We start from the raw sequence: 15661 nt of genomic DNA, 5'->3' as shown, positions 1-15661 counted from the left end.
CTGTGATCTTGGTCCGGATCAGTTTTCTCATCTGTAAAGTGGACTCTGACGTGAGTGTTTGGCCCTGGGAACCATGCATATCGCTATCCACAGGTGTCGTCGCCCACTGCCTGGCCGAGCCCGGCATGCTGGGGGCCATCTGCAGACCTCCCAGGAAGGAGGCAGCAGTGCCAAAGGAAATGAGAAGCGAGAACAGAAGGGCCAGGGGGGTGGCGATGTGAGAACGTGGCCCTAAGATCCTTTGACACTCCTGCTGGAAGGTGGGGTTCCCACCTCCTCCCCTTGAGGCTGTGGCCTCCTTGACTGCTCGACAGAACGCGACAGGATGGGCAGCGTTCCGGGTCTGGGCCAGGCCTTCCAAAGCTGGCAGCCTCCGTTCTTTGCCTCTTGGGGTGACACTCTTGGAACTCAGCCACCACCCTGTGAGGAAACCCGAGCAGTCCCGAGGAGCGCCCACGTGGAAGGCGACCTCCGGTCACCAGCCTGGATCCACGTGAGCCACCGTGGAGGTGAGTGTCCAGCCCCAGGACATGTCCCAGCAGACACCACGCAGGGCAGGGGCGAGCTGATCCTGCCAAGAGACGCCAAGCTACAGATTCACAAGCGAAATAAATGACTGTCGACGTCGTAAAGCCACTAGTATTGGGATGGCTTTTCACGTGGCAACAGATAACTAAAGCGTGGGGTTCAAGCTGAAAAGCGTTTCTGAGGCTACGCTTCATAAGCCCACAGGAGGCCTCTACCCCAGGCCACCCACCGCCCAGGCTCGCCCTGTGGGTACCACCGCAGTGGCTGGTAAGTGCTGGTAAACGTTCAGTGTTGGATGGTTCTCAGGAGTGGACAGGAGGGGAGCCCTGATTTGTAGCATCTGCCAATCTCCGTGGTGTAAATACTCCCAACTTTGAGCTGCCACTGAACGCAGAAGTTGGGCAGAGATGAGCAGTGACCCACGTTTATGTGGTGTATTTACAGATGCAGCAAATGGAAACCGTCTCAAAAGCATAGAAAAGAGTAAACTGTGGGAAAATAATTAGGAAATGATGAGTTTTGAGTCCTCACCATCTTTGTTTTCCATACAGTTTACTTAGCTGTAAGTTTTTATCACCTAACCTTTAGTCGCAGCTGTGTTTAGCAACTAGTGTACAAGATTCCTACCAACTTCAGTGAGCCCTGCCAAGCTGGTGGGAGCCTCAGCAGAGGCCCGGAGGTGGGAGGGGTGCGGGAAGGGTGCTCAGTCACACGCAGGACAGACACAGCCCCCGTCTTCCGAGGTCACAGATTACTGAGGCATCGTGAGTTTCACTAAACTCAACTTGCCCTAGACAGAGGGCGGGGAGTGGGAGATGAAACTTGCCCTTGGTTCCATCCTCCCTGCCCCAGGTCCCCACTCTGTTCTAGGAAAGCCCCTTCCCCAAGGGCAGCCCCAAGGACCAGGCCTCCACAGCCCCCTGCACAGTGAGGTCAGTGGAGACCCAGTGGAACAGGAGAAGAGGAACCAGAAGGTTCCATCAGGTCTGAAGCTTAGCTGCTAAGAGCTGAGAGCTGGAATAACTGGAGGCCAGGGGGCTGGAACCACCTGAAGGTAGATGCCGACCGTCAGCTGGGACCCCAGCCAGAGCCGTGGGCGGGAACCCACCTACGCAGCCTCTCCAGGTGGTGGGAGCTTCCCCGCAACGTGGACGTCTCAGGAGTTCTCCCGTGGTGGCTCAAGGTTCCAAAAGCAAGCGTCTCAGAGAACAAAGGTGTGTCACCTTTTCCGACAACCTGGCCTTGTGTTATGGGCTGAGTTCTGTCCTCAAAAGTTCATATGTCGGGAACTCCCTGGCAGTCCAATGCTTAGGACTTGGTTGCTTTCCGTGCCGGGGCCCGGGTTCAAAATCTGGTCAGGGAACTAAGATCCTGCAGGCCACACAGTGTGGCCAAACAAAACAAATAAAATCATATGTTGAAGACCCAACCCCCATACCTCAGAATACAACCTTATGTGGAAATAGGGTCACTGCAGACGTCATTAGTTCAGATGCGTCCCACTGGAGTAGGGTGGGCCCCTAACCCGGGAAGACTGGCATTCTTACAAAAAGGAGAAATTTGGACACACAGACAAACACACACAAAAGGAGAATGTGGAGAGGACAGCAAAGATCAGAATGATGCTTCTATAAACATCAAAAAATATCTCCCTCCATGCTCTTCTAGAACTTGGCCATGTCTCCAATCAAAAGGTGGGACCTATGCCCCCCCTTGAATCTGGATTTGTGACTTGCTTGCGACCAGTAGACTGTGGCAGGGGTAACACTGAGCGGCAGCTGCTGCCTTGTTCACTGGGACGCTACCTGTTGAGCCCTGAGCTGCCATGTAAGATGTCCCATACCCTGTGGCCGCCACATTGTGAGGAAGCCCAGGCCGTACAGAGAGACCGTGAGGAGGTGTTCTAGCCAACAGCTCCAGGCGTGGTCCCAGCCACCTGCCATCACTAGCCACCGGACAGATGTCTTCCGATGATTCCCATCACCATAGCCTTTGAGTCTTCCCAGCTGAGACCCCAATCATCATGGACCAGAAACAAGCCATCTCCACTGCGCCTTTCCCAAATCCTTGGCCCAGAGAATCCACGTGCGGAATAAAATGATTGTTTGCAGCACTAGGTGTGGGGGTCCTTTGTCACGTAGCAGTACTAATTAAATAGGTGTTTCCAAAATGAAACAGCCACTCAGTCTGTGGGGTCTGCAGGGAAAGCCCCGGACATAGCCTGGGGTGCCAACGACAAGGGCATCGTCCCCGAGGCAGGGAATGCAGAATCGAGCTTTTTTTTTTTGGCTGTGCCGCACGGCTAGTGGGGCGGCACCTGGACCAGGGATTGAACCCAGGCCACGGCAGTGAAAGCCCAGAATCCTAAGCGCTAGACCACCAGAACGCAGCATTTCTAAATTGTGCTCATTTTCAATTACAACGTCATACACGCTTCTGTAAAAACTTCCAACAGGAGGGCTTCCCTGGCGGCACAGTGGTTAAGAATCCTCCTGCCGATGCAGGGGACATGGGTTCAAGCCCCGGTCCGGGAAGATCCCATGTGCCACGGAGCAACTAAGCCCATGAGCCGCAACTACTGAAGCCCGTGCACCTAGAGCCCGTGCTCCGCAACAAGAGAAGCCACCGCAATGAGAAGCCCGCGCACCGCAGCGAAGAGTAGCCCCCGCTGGCCACAACTAGAGAAGGCCCGCATGCAGCTACAAAGACCCAATGCAGCCAAAAAAAAAAAAAAAACCTTCCAACAGGAGTATGTAGAATAAGGGAGGGACCCCGGGGTCTCTGCTGGTCACAGTGTGGGCCCTTCCTGATCTTCCCCTTGGCCTAGACCTACAGACGGGTTCTGGGGGTTTGTTCTGCACCTGCCAGACCTCCAAAGGAGACAAAGAACGTCTTTACTTGTCTGTGTGTCCGGATCCATCTCACTTTGTCCCAACACTCTTGCATGAGTTTGCTCGGGCTGCTGTAACAAATACCACACACTGGGCAGCTTCAACAACAGAAACTTCCTTCTCACAGCCTGGAGGCTGACAGTCCAAGACGAAGGTGTCGGCGGGGCTAGTGTCTTCTGAGGCCTCTCTCCTTGGCTTGTAGATGGCCGTCTTCTCTCTGTGTCTTTACGTGGTCGGCCTTCTGTGTGCATCTGGGTCCTAATCTCTTCTTAAAAGGATACCAGTCATACTGGATTCGGGTCCATCCTAAGGACCTCACTGTACCTTCATTACCCCATTAAAGGTCCCCTTTCCAAGTATGGTCATATTATTGAGGTACCGGAGGTTAGGACTCCAACCTTTGCATTCTGGGGGGACACAACTCAGCCTGTAACACCCCCTGAACCAAGGTCTGAGTGGCCCTAGAAGGTGGTTGCAGAAAACGAACAGGGAAAGGGCTCTCCAGGCGGAGGACGCAGCCTGGGCAAAGGCCCAGAGGCCTTTATCATTATCTCACCTGCTCCCAGCTTATCTCACTTGGCCCCAGCCAAAGAGCTAGGAACCAGAGGATTCTCCAGGGAAATTACTTGGCAGGCACTGAGGTGGGGTCCCTGAAACACCTATAGTCGAGAAGCAAGTCAGTTACCTCCTGGGGGCCAGTGGGTAGAAGGCAGCAGGCATCCCAGCAACTTCCTAGGTTGAAGAGCGTCCCCCCACTGTGATGCACCCACCAGCCAAGGGGCTGCAGCCACCGCCAGGAGCTGGGGGAGCCTTCAGGGGGAGCACAGCCCTGCCAACTTCTTTTTTCTTTTTAATATTTATTTAGTTAGTTGCACTGGGTCTTAGTTGCAGCAGGCAGGCTCCTTTGTTGCGGCACACGGGCTCCTTAGTTGTGACTTGTGAACTCTTTGTTACAACATGCATGTGGGATCTAGTTCTCTGACCGGGATCGAACCCCGGCCCTCTGCATTGGGAGCACGGATTCTCATCCACTGCACCACCAGGGAAGTCCCCCTGCCAACTTCTTGATTTAGGACTTCTGGTCTCTAGGATTATGAGAGGATAAATGTCTCCCGTTTTTTTTTTTCGTTTTTTTTTTTTTGCGGTACGTGGGCCTCTCACTGTTGTGGCCTCTCCCGTTGCGGAGCACAGGCTCCGGATGCGCAGGCTCAGCGGCCATGGCTCACGGGCCCAGCTGCTCTGCAGCACGTGGGATCCTCCCGGACCGGGGCACGAACCCGTGTCCCCTGCATCGGCAGGCGGACTCTCAACCACTGCGCCACCAGGGAAGCCCAATGTCTCCTGTTTTAAGCCACTCACTCTGTGATAACTTGTTTGGGCGCCACAGGAAACTGGTCCAGCACAATTCCAGCTGGACCAGCCTCCTGAGACCTGCTCTTCCCAGCTCACGTTCACCGGACTCTCCACCCAGAGGAGCTTGGAGTGTGGCCGGGAAGGTAGGCAGGGACCCAGCCAACCCAAGAATGAGGGCCAATGCAAACGGCCGTCCCCACACAGGGAAGTTCTTTGTGGCCAGTGTCAGTTTTAAAACACGACCCCATCAGAAGGTGGAATGTGAGTCCCCACTCCGAACCAAGATAGGCCTGTGAGTGCTTGGACCGGAAGCAGTCACAGGCCTCTGCCAGCATCACCTGCCGGCCCCACAGGCCTTCCTGGATCCGGGCCTGCCAAGCTCTGAGATGACCCACACCTTGCGACCGCACGAGAGACCCCAGGCCAGGAGCTGCCCAGGTGAGCATCTTCCTGATTTCCTGACTCGCAAAATCCTCAGCTAAATAAAAACAGTGCTGAGCGACTTCCCTGGTGGTGCAGTGGTTAAGAAACCACCTGCCAATGTAGGGGTCACGGGTTCGAGCCCTGGTCTGGGAAGATCTCACATGCCGCGGAGCAACTAAGCCCGTGCGCCACGACTACTGAGCCTGCACTCTGGAGCCCGCGAGCCACAACTACTGAGCCCGTGCTCCGCAACAAGAGAAGCCACCGCAGTGAGAAGCCTGCGCACGGCAACGAAGACCCAACACAGCCAAAAATTTTTAAAAATAAATTAAAAAAAATAAAAGTACTGAGCTGCTACGTCTTGTACCAATTGGTAGCATAGCCATCGTAACCAGAACAGCCTCTGGGCCCAGTGTGAGCTAATGCTGAACATGGGTGGCCGGTGGGCAGGCCAGGCCGAGTGCCTTCCACCCACTCCCTGGCTGGGCAAATGCACGCCAGTCTGACATGCCAGCATCCTGGAGAGAAAGCCAGCCATAAGGGGTCGGGGGCCTCTCACCGGCCCCAGTGGCTGCGCTCCTGGCAGAGACACGCCCCCATCCGCCGCTCTCTCCACGGCCACGCCCACCACGACCTGCCCAGCCCACAGCGTCTCACACGCAGGGTGCTGGGGCCAGGACAGGCTGCCCAGGGGCCTGGCTTCAGTAGCAGCCACGAGGCCTTTATTTTGTCTGCAGCCCTGACCGCCTGGCTCCTCTCAGCTGCTTTGATGTTGGTATTTAAACATCACGCGGAGAACCTGAGCCTTCCCAGAGCACAGCCGAGACCCACATGCACACACGTGCGTGCTCACACACCTGCTCCCCAGAGAAGCCAGTGGAGGTCACTCCAGAGCGGGCCCCACCTCTGCCCAGCCCGCCCTGCACATCTGGGTCAGCGTCCAGGGGCTGCCGTAACTTAGTCCCACGCGCTGGGGGGCTTCCAGCCCCAGGGGTGTGCTCGCTCACAGTCTGGAGGCCAGGGGTCCGAGATCAAGGGGTCAGCAGGTCCTGCTCCCTCTGAAACCTGCAAGGGGCCCTTTCCTGCCTCTCCCCCCACTTCTGGGCATGCCCGACGCCCCCTGGTGCTCCTGGGCTTACGCCTGCATCGCTTCAACCTCGGCCTCGCCCATCACACGGTCTTCCCGTGTTTCTGCCTCTTCCTCTTCCTACAAGGACACCAGTCACACCAAATCAGGGCCCACCCTAATGACCTCATCTTAACTCCATGGCCTCTGCAAAGACCCTACTCCCAAATAAGGTCATACTCACCGATAACAGAGGCGGGGGGTTAGGACTTCAACATACCTTTTTGGGGGAGACATAATTCAACCCACAAAAGCATTCTTCGGATGGTTCTGAGTTCAGGCTCCCCCTCCTCTGTGGGCGCCTCCTCTGGCCTCCCAGGGCCCCTCACTGCCCCATCCCAGCCTGGACGCCTGTGTCCCCTGCCCGACAACTGTGGGTATCTTGGGGCAGGAATGGCCATATTCCACTTGGCCTCCAGGTGCCACATGGTACCCAGAAGTCCTCCTGTGGGGGGAGGGGGAGGCTCTCAGGCACACAGGTGGGCGCACCTGCCATACACAGGAAGGACCAAGCTTGCTCCTACACGAGATGACCCCAGCCTCTGCCCTTGACCACAGGCAGCTCATGGGGTCCAAGCAAACCAATGGTTAAATTTTTAAAATACCCCTAAGTTGGGGCTTCCCTGGTGGCGCAGCGGTTAAGAATCCGCCTGCCAATGCAGGGGACACGGGTTCGAGTCCTGGTCCGGGAAGATCCCACATGCTGCAGAGCAACGAAGCCCGGGCGCTACAACTACTGAGCCTGCGCTCTAGGGCCCGCAAGCCACAGCTACCGAGCCCATGCACCACAACTACTGAAGCCTGCGCGCCTAGAGTCCGTGCTCTGCAACAAGAGAAGCCACCGCAACGAGAAGCCCGTCGACACAACTAGAGAAAGCCCGCGTGCAGCAACGAAGACCCAACGCAGCCAAAAATAAATAAATTAAATAAAATACTCCTGAGCCAGGTTTTGGAGAGCTACTGCCCGAGTCCCTTTGACCTGCCAGTACCTTGGCCCTCCCCGGGACCTCCGGACTTCCCAGTAGCTGAAGGATGGACACCTGGCCCCGCACGGGCCCGGGGGGCACCAGCCTAGGCTCTGTCTCCTCTGACTGACTTCTGCCGTCTGTAAATCCTGTGAATGTCACGCTGACCCAGACAAGCCTGTCCCAAGCCGGGGGCTGGGCTCGGCCAAGCAGGAGGGGTCCTCGGGATGCGGCCCAAACCTGTATCGAAACAGGGTGTGCGTGGGAACAGGCATGTGGGGCCCGTGGCAGGTGCCTCGCAGGTGTGACTGCATGGAGGTCAGGTCCATGCTGAGCAGCTGTAGGCAGCCGGCTCAGGAAAAGAAGGAAGCTTGTCCTCATCTGGAAGGCATCTTCCATGCCCCCAGCCCCCGTGGGGTGACCATGGTGGGGAATCAGAGTTGGACAACGAAAGGAAGTCCTCCGAGGGCTCCCAGGGGGTGAGAAGCTTACGCGAGATCTGGGGCAAGAGAACCTTCCTGGGAGGCCTCTACCCTTTCGGAGCCCCTCTTTATTCTTCGGGATGCTTTCAGCTACAAGTAACGGAAAACTCGACTAACAACAACTTAAGCCTAACACACCATTGTAAAGCAATTATACTCCAATAAAGATGTTAAAAATAATAAATAAATAAAGTCTACGTTACTGAAAAAAACAACTTAAGCAAAAAAGGCACTGACGCTCTCACATAACAAGAAGCCTGGGGCTTCCCTGGTGGCGCAGTGGTTGAGAGTCCGCCTGCCGATGCAGGGGACGTGGGTTCGTGCCCCGGTCCGGGAGGATCCCACATGCCGCGGAGCGGATGGGCCCGTGGGCCATGGCCGCTGAGCCTGTGCGTCCGGAGCCTGCGCTCCGCAACGGGAGAGGCCACAGCAGTGAGAGGCCCGCGTACCGCAAAGAAAAAACAAAAAAGCGGCAGCAGCCTGGGTCAGGGGAACGGAGGTAGGTTAGATCAGCAGCTTATTCACCTCCGACTTTAACGCTATTCTCTTGGCCACTGCCTCAGAATCAAAAGACGGCTGCTGAAGTTCCAGACATTCTATCCCACGTCTCGTTATCCTTACCATTTCGGTGTATGTCGGACCAGTTGAACTTCCAGCTGCCAGCATCAGCACATCTGAGGGCCTTCTCAGCGCCCACAGCTTGACTGGGTGGGGATTAACACCTTGACGGATGGGAGTCAGTAGATCAGGTCAGCGTCCTGCTCCCTCGCCCTTGGGTGGCAGAGCTCAGAGGTGTGCGCTCTTCGCTGTCTCCCAGGGGGCTTGAGCTCTGGTTGCCCACGGCGGTCACCTAACACTCCTTTCATTGGCCCTTTTTTATTCCTGCTTCACCTCCCACTTCCCTACTGGGGTTCCCTCACTTGCCCTCAAACCCTTGTCTCAGGGTCCGCCTCTGGGGAACCCGAGCTAAGACAATGTCCTAAGACAGGAAGGAAGGAGCAAAACTACTCGCACTGCTTCTCCCTCTTCTCACCAGGGCAGGAAAACCTCCCCCTCACCCCTGCTCGACTTTGCCGTACGTCCCATTTGCCAGAAGGGGGTCACGTGACTACACTTACACAGCTCGCTGGTCAGAGCAGGTGAATTTCATGACCCTCTCCATCCAGTCAGGGCTCAGCCCCTGGCCTGAAGAATTGCGGCGGCTGCCTTTGGACAATTCAATCTGCCACAGTCTGCGAGCTGTCCCTGCGAAGGCCAGCCAGGCTGCGGAGGGAGGGAGCCCTGGGCCTCCGCTTCCCGGGGGCCAGGCTTCCTCATCTGTAAAATGGGGCTGAATATACCACCTTTCAGAGGTGATGTCCTCTCCCTGGAGTGCAGGACATGATGCTGAAACACGGGGATTCAGGGGAGCGGGGCACGGCTGGCCCTCCCTTCCCTCTCAGCCCCTTGCAGTCCCCTCCTCCGCTCTGCTGTCAGCTGAGGCTGCAGCAGCAGGAATGAATTAATGGAATGCACGCTTGTAACAACTTTGTTGCTTCTGTCTTTCTTCCCTCCTGCCTGCTCACTCTCCTGTCTGAGAGCTTACTGGGAACTGGGGAGCAGCAAGGATTTAAGAGGGTGGCAGGAGCCAGGGAGGAGGCAGGAGCCGTCAGCACATTGAGCACCTCCTGCACGCAGCCTCCGGCAGGCAGGGCGTGTGCCCTGGGAGCTCATCAGATTCCCCCTACCAAGGCCCCCCAGGCCCCCACAGGCCCAGAGGCCAGTCAGTCCTAAGACGAGGGACAGAGGCTGGCGGGCAGAGGGGAGCCCTTGCTTGGCTGGGCCAGACCCAGGTCTGCGTGGCCTCAGCCCCGCTCCCCCTCCACCCAGGAGCAGAGACAAGGACCCCAACATGCTTATTAAAGGGCCGGAATCCTGTGACTTAAAACACAGCCTCCCAGATCTGAAACCAGGGAATTCAAAGGCCTTCCTCAGCTTTGGGAGACAGGCCTCCCACTGAGCAGACAGCAAGGGAGGGGAGCGGGCGCTGTGCTGAAGTTACAGGGGTCCCAGAGGCCTGATGGCGGGGCTGGGGCAGGTAGGGGTCCAGTTACCTTGGGGGCACCACAGTACCTCCACCCCCTCCTCCTCCCCCCTAAAAATGCCTTCCAGCTTCGGCCCTGTGCCCGAAATTCCACCTCAGCTCCACCCTGGGGCCTAAAGCTCTGGTGCCCAGGCCAGGGCTGCACAGCTCTGAGTTCACTGATTCGCCTGCAGGTCACCCCACATCTCTGGGCCTCAGTGTACCCGTCTGTAAAGTGGGAGCACCCAGGAGTAAAGGAAATTCCACAGTCAGTCCGGCCCTCAGGAAATGTGTGTCCAGCTCCTATTCTGACGGGGAGGGGGTGCACAGCGGTGAGCAGGACCCCAACGTCCCTCGCCCAAGGGACCGTGGTTGGCAGGGAAGGGCCACGGGACACTAAGGGTCACGGGGCAGGTGTGTCTGCAGAGGCCTGACCACCCCACCACCACCCCCAGGCCTCGAGGAGGCCACTCACTGCCCAGGAAGTGAGCAGGCCCAACGTGGTGAGAGGGAGGGGCCGGGCAAGGCCCTGAGACGTAGTGTGTCCAGACCAACCGACCTTTCCCCAAATGAGGCCCGAGCACGCGAGGCCACCCAGCGGGCGTGCAGCCCTGGTCTCTGACCTGTGTACACTCAGGTGCCCTCGGCTCACCCGCCAGTCCCTGGACAGAGGGAGAAGACAAGCCATGGCAAGGCTGCAGGCAAAAGCCTGCCTTGTCTGCGCCCCGAGGGAGGGCCGCCCCCTGTCCCAGCCCAGCCAGTCACTGGCTCAGGCTGCCTGGGAGGTGGGGGGACCTTTTCAGGGACCCGGCTCTGCCCCTGGTCAAAGCAGCTGCAGTAATCCACCGGCAGGCCTTCGAGAAAAACGCAGGTGTCAGGGATCTCAGGTTAAACTCAGAGACGGGAAGTAGGATGGAGGTCACCTGGGGCTTCGGGGAGAGGACGGGGAGTCATGGTTTAATGGGGACAGAGTTTCAGTTTGGGAAGATGAACGTTCTGGAGGTGACGGTGGTGACGGCTGCACCACGGTGGGGATGTGCTTCATGCCCTGAACTGGACACTTTATGAGAGTTAAAACGGTAAGTTCTATGTTACATAGATTTTATCACTTTTATTTATTTTTTGGCCGCACCACGCAGCTTGTGGAACTTCCCTGACCAGGGATCAAACCAGGGCCCCCTGCAGTGGAAGCGCAGGGTCTTAACCACTGGACCAGCAGCGAAGTCCCACAATTTTTAAAAATGTAAAAAAAGGTGGGGAGAGGGACTTCCCTGGTGGCGCAGTGGTTAAGAACCCGCCTGCCAATACAGGGGACACGGGCTCGAGCCCTGGTCGGGGAAGATCCCACATGCCGTGGAGCAACTAAGCCTGTGCACCACAGCTACTGAGGCTGCTCTCTAGAGCCCATGAACCACAACTACTGAGCCCATGTGCCACAACTACTGAAGCCTGAGCGCCTAGAGCCCGTGCTCCGCAACAAGAGAAGCCACCGCAATGAGAAGCCCACGCACCGCAACGGAGACCCAACACAGCCAATAATTAATTAATTAATTAATTTTGAAAAGGCTGGGAGAGTCTGGGTGGGCACTGACAACGTCCACGACGGGCACTTTGCCTGATGGCCTCAGTGATGCCGCCTCCCCACACCCCACCAGCATCCCATAATACCTACCCCATGCAAAGTCACCAGGACCCACGGCCAGCGGCCCGAACATACTCAACCCCACCGATGTCTGCACTGTGGCAGCCTCCAGGGGCTGGAGATAAAGCCGGCTGTGCTCCCCCAACCCTGTCTCTGTCCCCAGCAGCCCCCGGAGCACAGACTGACCCTCTCCCCTGGTCTGGCCTCACAGGGCTAAGATGTAGGGGCAGGTTTAGCTCCTGCGGGAAGCCGGCTGCCTGGCAAGGGCAGCATGGGGAGTATGATTTGGTTCTTTTCCCCCTGGAACCAGGTTGTCCCTGGAGACCTAATCTCTTCTGGGGCTTTAAAAACATCCAGGTTGCCAAGGAAGAGGCCAGCTCCTGGCCCGAGGCGATGCCAGCTTCCCACTTTAATTGGGACCATTTTAAGCCCCAAGGGGGAGGCTCCCAAGAGTCCCGGTATCTCCCGCGGTGCCCACAGGAACAACGGACTGTGCCTGCCCTGTGCCTGGGGCTCCCGTCCCCCATCTTTGATCCCCAACGTCCCCACTGGCTGCCTATTCTACAGGCAGGGCGTGGGGTGCCCTGGACCCCAGCAGGTGAGCACCCACCATGCGTCCCTCCTGGAGGGGCTGCTGGGCACACGGGGGGCCCCTCCTCCCACCCAGAGCCCAGCCTGAAGCGTCGGCCACCACTGATTATATCAAATCCAAAACCCAGCCGCCACTCAAGGCCAGTGGGATCTACCTGTCCAGTCTGCCGAGACCACCCCACTTTTATCTCTGGATATCTTGCATCCAGGCAACCTCTCATCCTGGGCCACTCGGTCACCCTGCCTCCCACAGCCAAGCAGTAGAGCAGGTTGAGCGGCGTCCCCCCAGAAGAGATGCCCACTTGGAGCCTCAGAATGTGACCTTATTTGGAAAGAGGGTCTTTGCAGATATAATTAAGATGAGGATACCAAGATGAGATTGTCCTGCTTAGGGCTGGCTTTAAATTCCATGATAATACAGCAGAAACTAACACAACATTGTAAATCAACTACACTCCAATAAAAATTAATTTAAAATAATAATTTTAGGGCTTCCCTGGTGGCGCAGTGGTTGAGAGTCCGCCTGCCAATGCAGGGTTCGTGCCCCGGTCTGGGAAGATCCCACATGCCGCGGAGCGGCTGGGCCCATGAGCCATGGCTGCTGAGCCTGCGCGTCCGGAGCCTGTGCTCTGCAACGGGAGAGGCCACAGCAGTGAGAGGCCCGCGTACCGCAACAACAACAAAAAATAATAATAATAATAATAATTTTAAATAATAAATTCAACGACGAGTGTCTTTACAAAAGACAGAAAAGACACACATACACACACACACACACACACACACACACACACGGGGTGTGTAAAGACAGAGGCAGAGACTGGACTGATACATCCACAGGCCAAGGAACGCCAAGGGCTGCCGGCCACCACCAAGGCTGGGAAGAGGCCTGGACCAGATTCTCCCTCGAGCCTCTAGAAGGAACAGACCCTGCCGACACCTGGATCTTGGACTCTGGGCCTCCACGGTGCAAGAGAACACATTTTTGTGGTTTTAAGCCACCCGCTTTGTGGTCCCGTGTTACAACAGCTCCAGGAAACTCCAGGGGCCCCGTGCGCCCCGCCTGCCCAGGATGACCCCACAGGGGGTGTGGGGCAGAGGTCTCAATGCCACCTCCCACCCCAGCCCGAGGTTTCCTGGGGACTGAGGTCCCACCGCTCAGCCAGCTCTGGGCACAGGATCTGTTTCCCATAAACAGTTTTTTGAACTCAATTTCATTTTTCTCACCCAAGGAAGGAGCCGGGAAGAGAATGCCCAGACAGACGCTCAGGCTGCAGCGTGTCAGGGGAGGAGGAAAGCTTTGTGGTCTGTTGAAGGTTTTTCCCCTTTTTCTGGCATTATCTGTCCTTTCTGATTTTCCTCTAATAAATATGCGGGTGATGGCCTCTGAAAGTGGGTTCCTGCCCCCCAGGGGGCTCTGAGATGGGGGGATCAGGGAGCACAGAAGGAAGGCGGCAGGTTCCCCGGGGCCTGGCCGGGCGGGGGCATGCAGGGCTGCCCTAGGCACCCCTCACCTCCCCCAGAAGGTGCTCTGGGAATGAGCCCCATTTCCCTGGCAGTTTCCAAAAACAAAACACCTTTCAAGAGAACCAGCCCTGCACTGCCTGCCCAGCAAGGAGCCCTGACTTTCCTGAGAAGTTACACAGCCCTGCTCAGCCCCCGGCCCGAGCTGAGGCAGCCTGTAGTCAGTGTTGTGGGATTACTTGTGTCTCCCCACAAAAAAAAGATATGTTGAACCAGCCCCAGTACCTGCGAATGTGACCTTATTTGGAACTAGGGGGTCTTCGCAGAACATTAAGGTGAGGTCTTGGGGGTGGCCTAAGGCAGTATGACTGGTGGTGATGGAGACAGAAGCCAGGGTGATGCGTCCACAAGCCAAGTAATGCTGAGGATGGCCGGCCACCCCCCGAAGCTGGCAGAGGCAGGAGCGATTCTCCCCTACAGTTACAAAGGGAGCGTGGGCTGCCAACACCTTGATTTCAGACTTGTAGCCCCAGAACTGCGAGACCAGTTTCTGTTGTCTTAAGTCACCCGGCTTGTGATCCCTTGTTACGGCAGCCCCAGGAAACTCCTACAGCCAATGATGGACTCATATGTGGTTTCAAACGGCTGACTTCCAGCCTCAAGGTGGTGCCAACTCTGAGCACGAGGCCGTTCAAGGTCCATAGTTCCCCGGCAAAGATGGACATTCTTGCTGGGCATCTCCCCCTGCCCTTTCCTGTCTCCCGCACTGCCTTCAAGGCTTTCCCTGAGAGCTCTCCCTCGCTGGAGCCCTTGCACAAAATTCCTTATCTTGGGCTCTGATCTAAAACAGTAGAAGTCAGCCTTGGATAGGCGAATGGGGGGAAGGAAAGAGGGAAGGAAGGAAGGAAGGGAGGGAGGGAAGGAGGAAGATGAACGGTGAATGGGTGGATGGGTGGGTGGATGGGTAGAGGGTGGGTGAGTGGATGGGGGATGGGGAGAGAGGTGGGTGGAGCCGTAGGGCCCTAAGAAACGCACCTCAGGGCCCCCTCGCTGGCCGGAGATGGCTGAGAGCCCCCCTGAGTCTTCTGTCTCCCTTGCAGCCTGTCTGGGACACGTCTGCCATGATCTGGAGTTTTACAGGGAGGCCTCCCTCCAAACGCCGTGTGTTTCAATCTGCTGAGGGTAGGGGGAAGGGAAACCTCCTCCCTGCTGCTTCCAACATGCTCTGCAGGGGCCTCAGGCAGCTGAAGGAGTTGGGAAAGCGGGGAGCAGACCCCACCAGAAGCCTCTGGCTGCCCTGCCCCCCTCACCAGGTTTCACAGCGCAAGCCGGGGCAGGGGTGGACCCAGCCTTGTCCACTTTCCTATTTACACGTTTCTGTGTTTTCCAACATTTCTATAGTGAAAGCAGTCGCTGTTATAATCAGAAAAATATAGTCTTGGAGACAAGGTCAGCGCCCTGGAGAGGCCCACAGCCGAGCGACAAGCTCACAGCTCTTCGGGTGTTGTGTCTGGGCGCAGAGCAGTATAGGGCTTGGCCCGGGCCGGGAGGCCTTGGGAAGAAAGCAGGGCCTGGAGGGGCACGGGCAGGGTGGGTGGGTAGGGGACGGTGCTCCAGGCAGGTGACAGTGGGAGGCCTGGGACCCCCAGGAGGTCAGCCCCCCTCCGTGGCCGGGGAGGGGAAGACATGGTCCTCTGTCCTCCGGGACTCTGGCTGGGGATCTAGAGGTTGGTCCACACGGCCGAGAGCCGGGCCTCCCACCTGAGCCGGGTCCCAGATGGGCCCCAGGGAACACAGAGGCCCGCAGGCCAGAAGCACCCCCGCCCCCAAGAGGCAGAGTCTGGGGGAAGCAGCCCTCACCCACCAGACTCCCTCCACAGCCTCTTTAACTCGCTTCTGCATAAAGTAAGCGAATGGAGGCAGGCAGCTGAGACTTTGTCTAGGAAAGAGCCGGCCTCAGCCCTGCCGCGTTGGCAGCGTTCCTGGGAGGGCTGGGGGAGGGGAGAGAGAAGAGCGGCAGTGAGCTGACCCCGCGGGTCCGTCCAGTTACAGCGGGAAGCGTGCAATGGCTGCTCTGGCCTCCACTCGCCAGAGGCCCGGCCTCAGTTTCCCCATCAAGCCGTCACATGGCCTT

The sequence above is a fragment of the Lagenorhynchus albirostris genome, chromosome 15 (genome assembly GCF_949774975.1).
Source record: "Lagenorhynchus albirostris chromosome 15, mLagAlb1.1, whole genome shotgun sequence".
NCBI classification, from domain to species: domain Eukaryota; kingdom Metazoa; phylum Chordata; class Mammalia; order Artiodactyla; family Delphinidae; genus Lagenorhynchus; species Lagenorhynchus albirostris.
The sequence above is the reverse complement of the archived record's forward strand: the minus strand, read 5'-3'. Positions refer to the sequence as shown.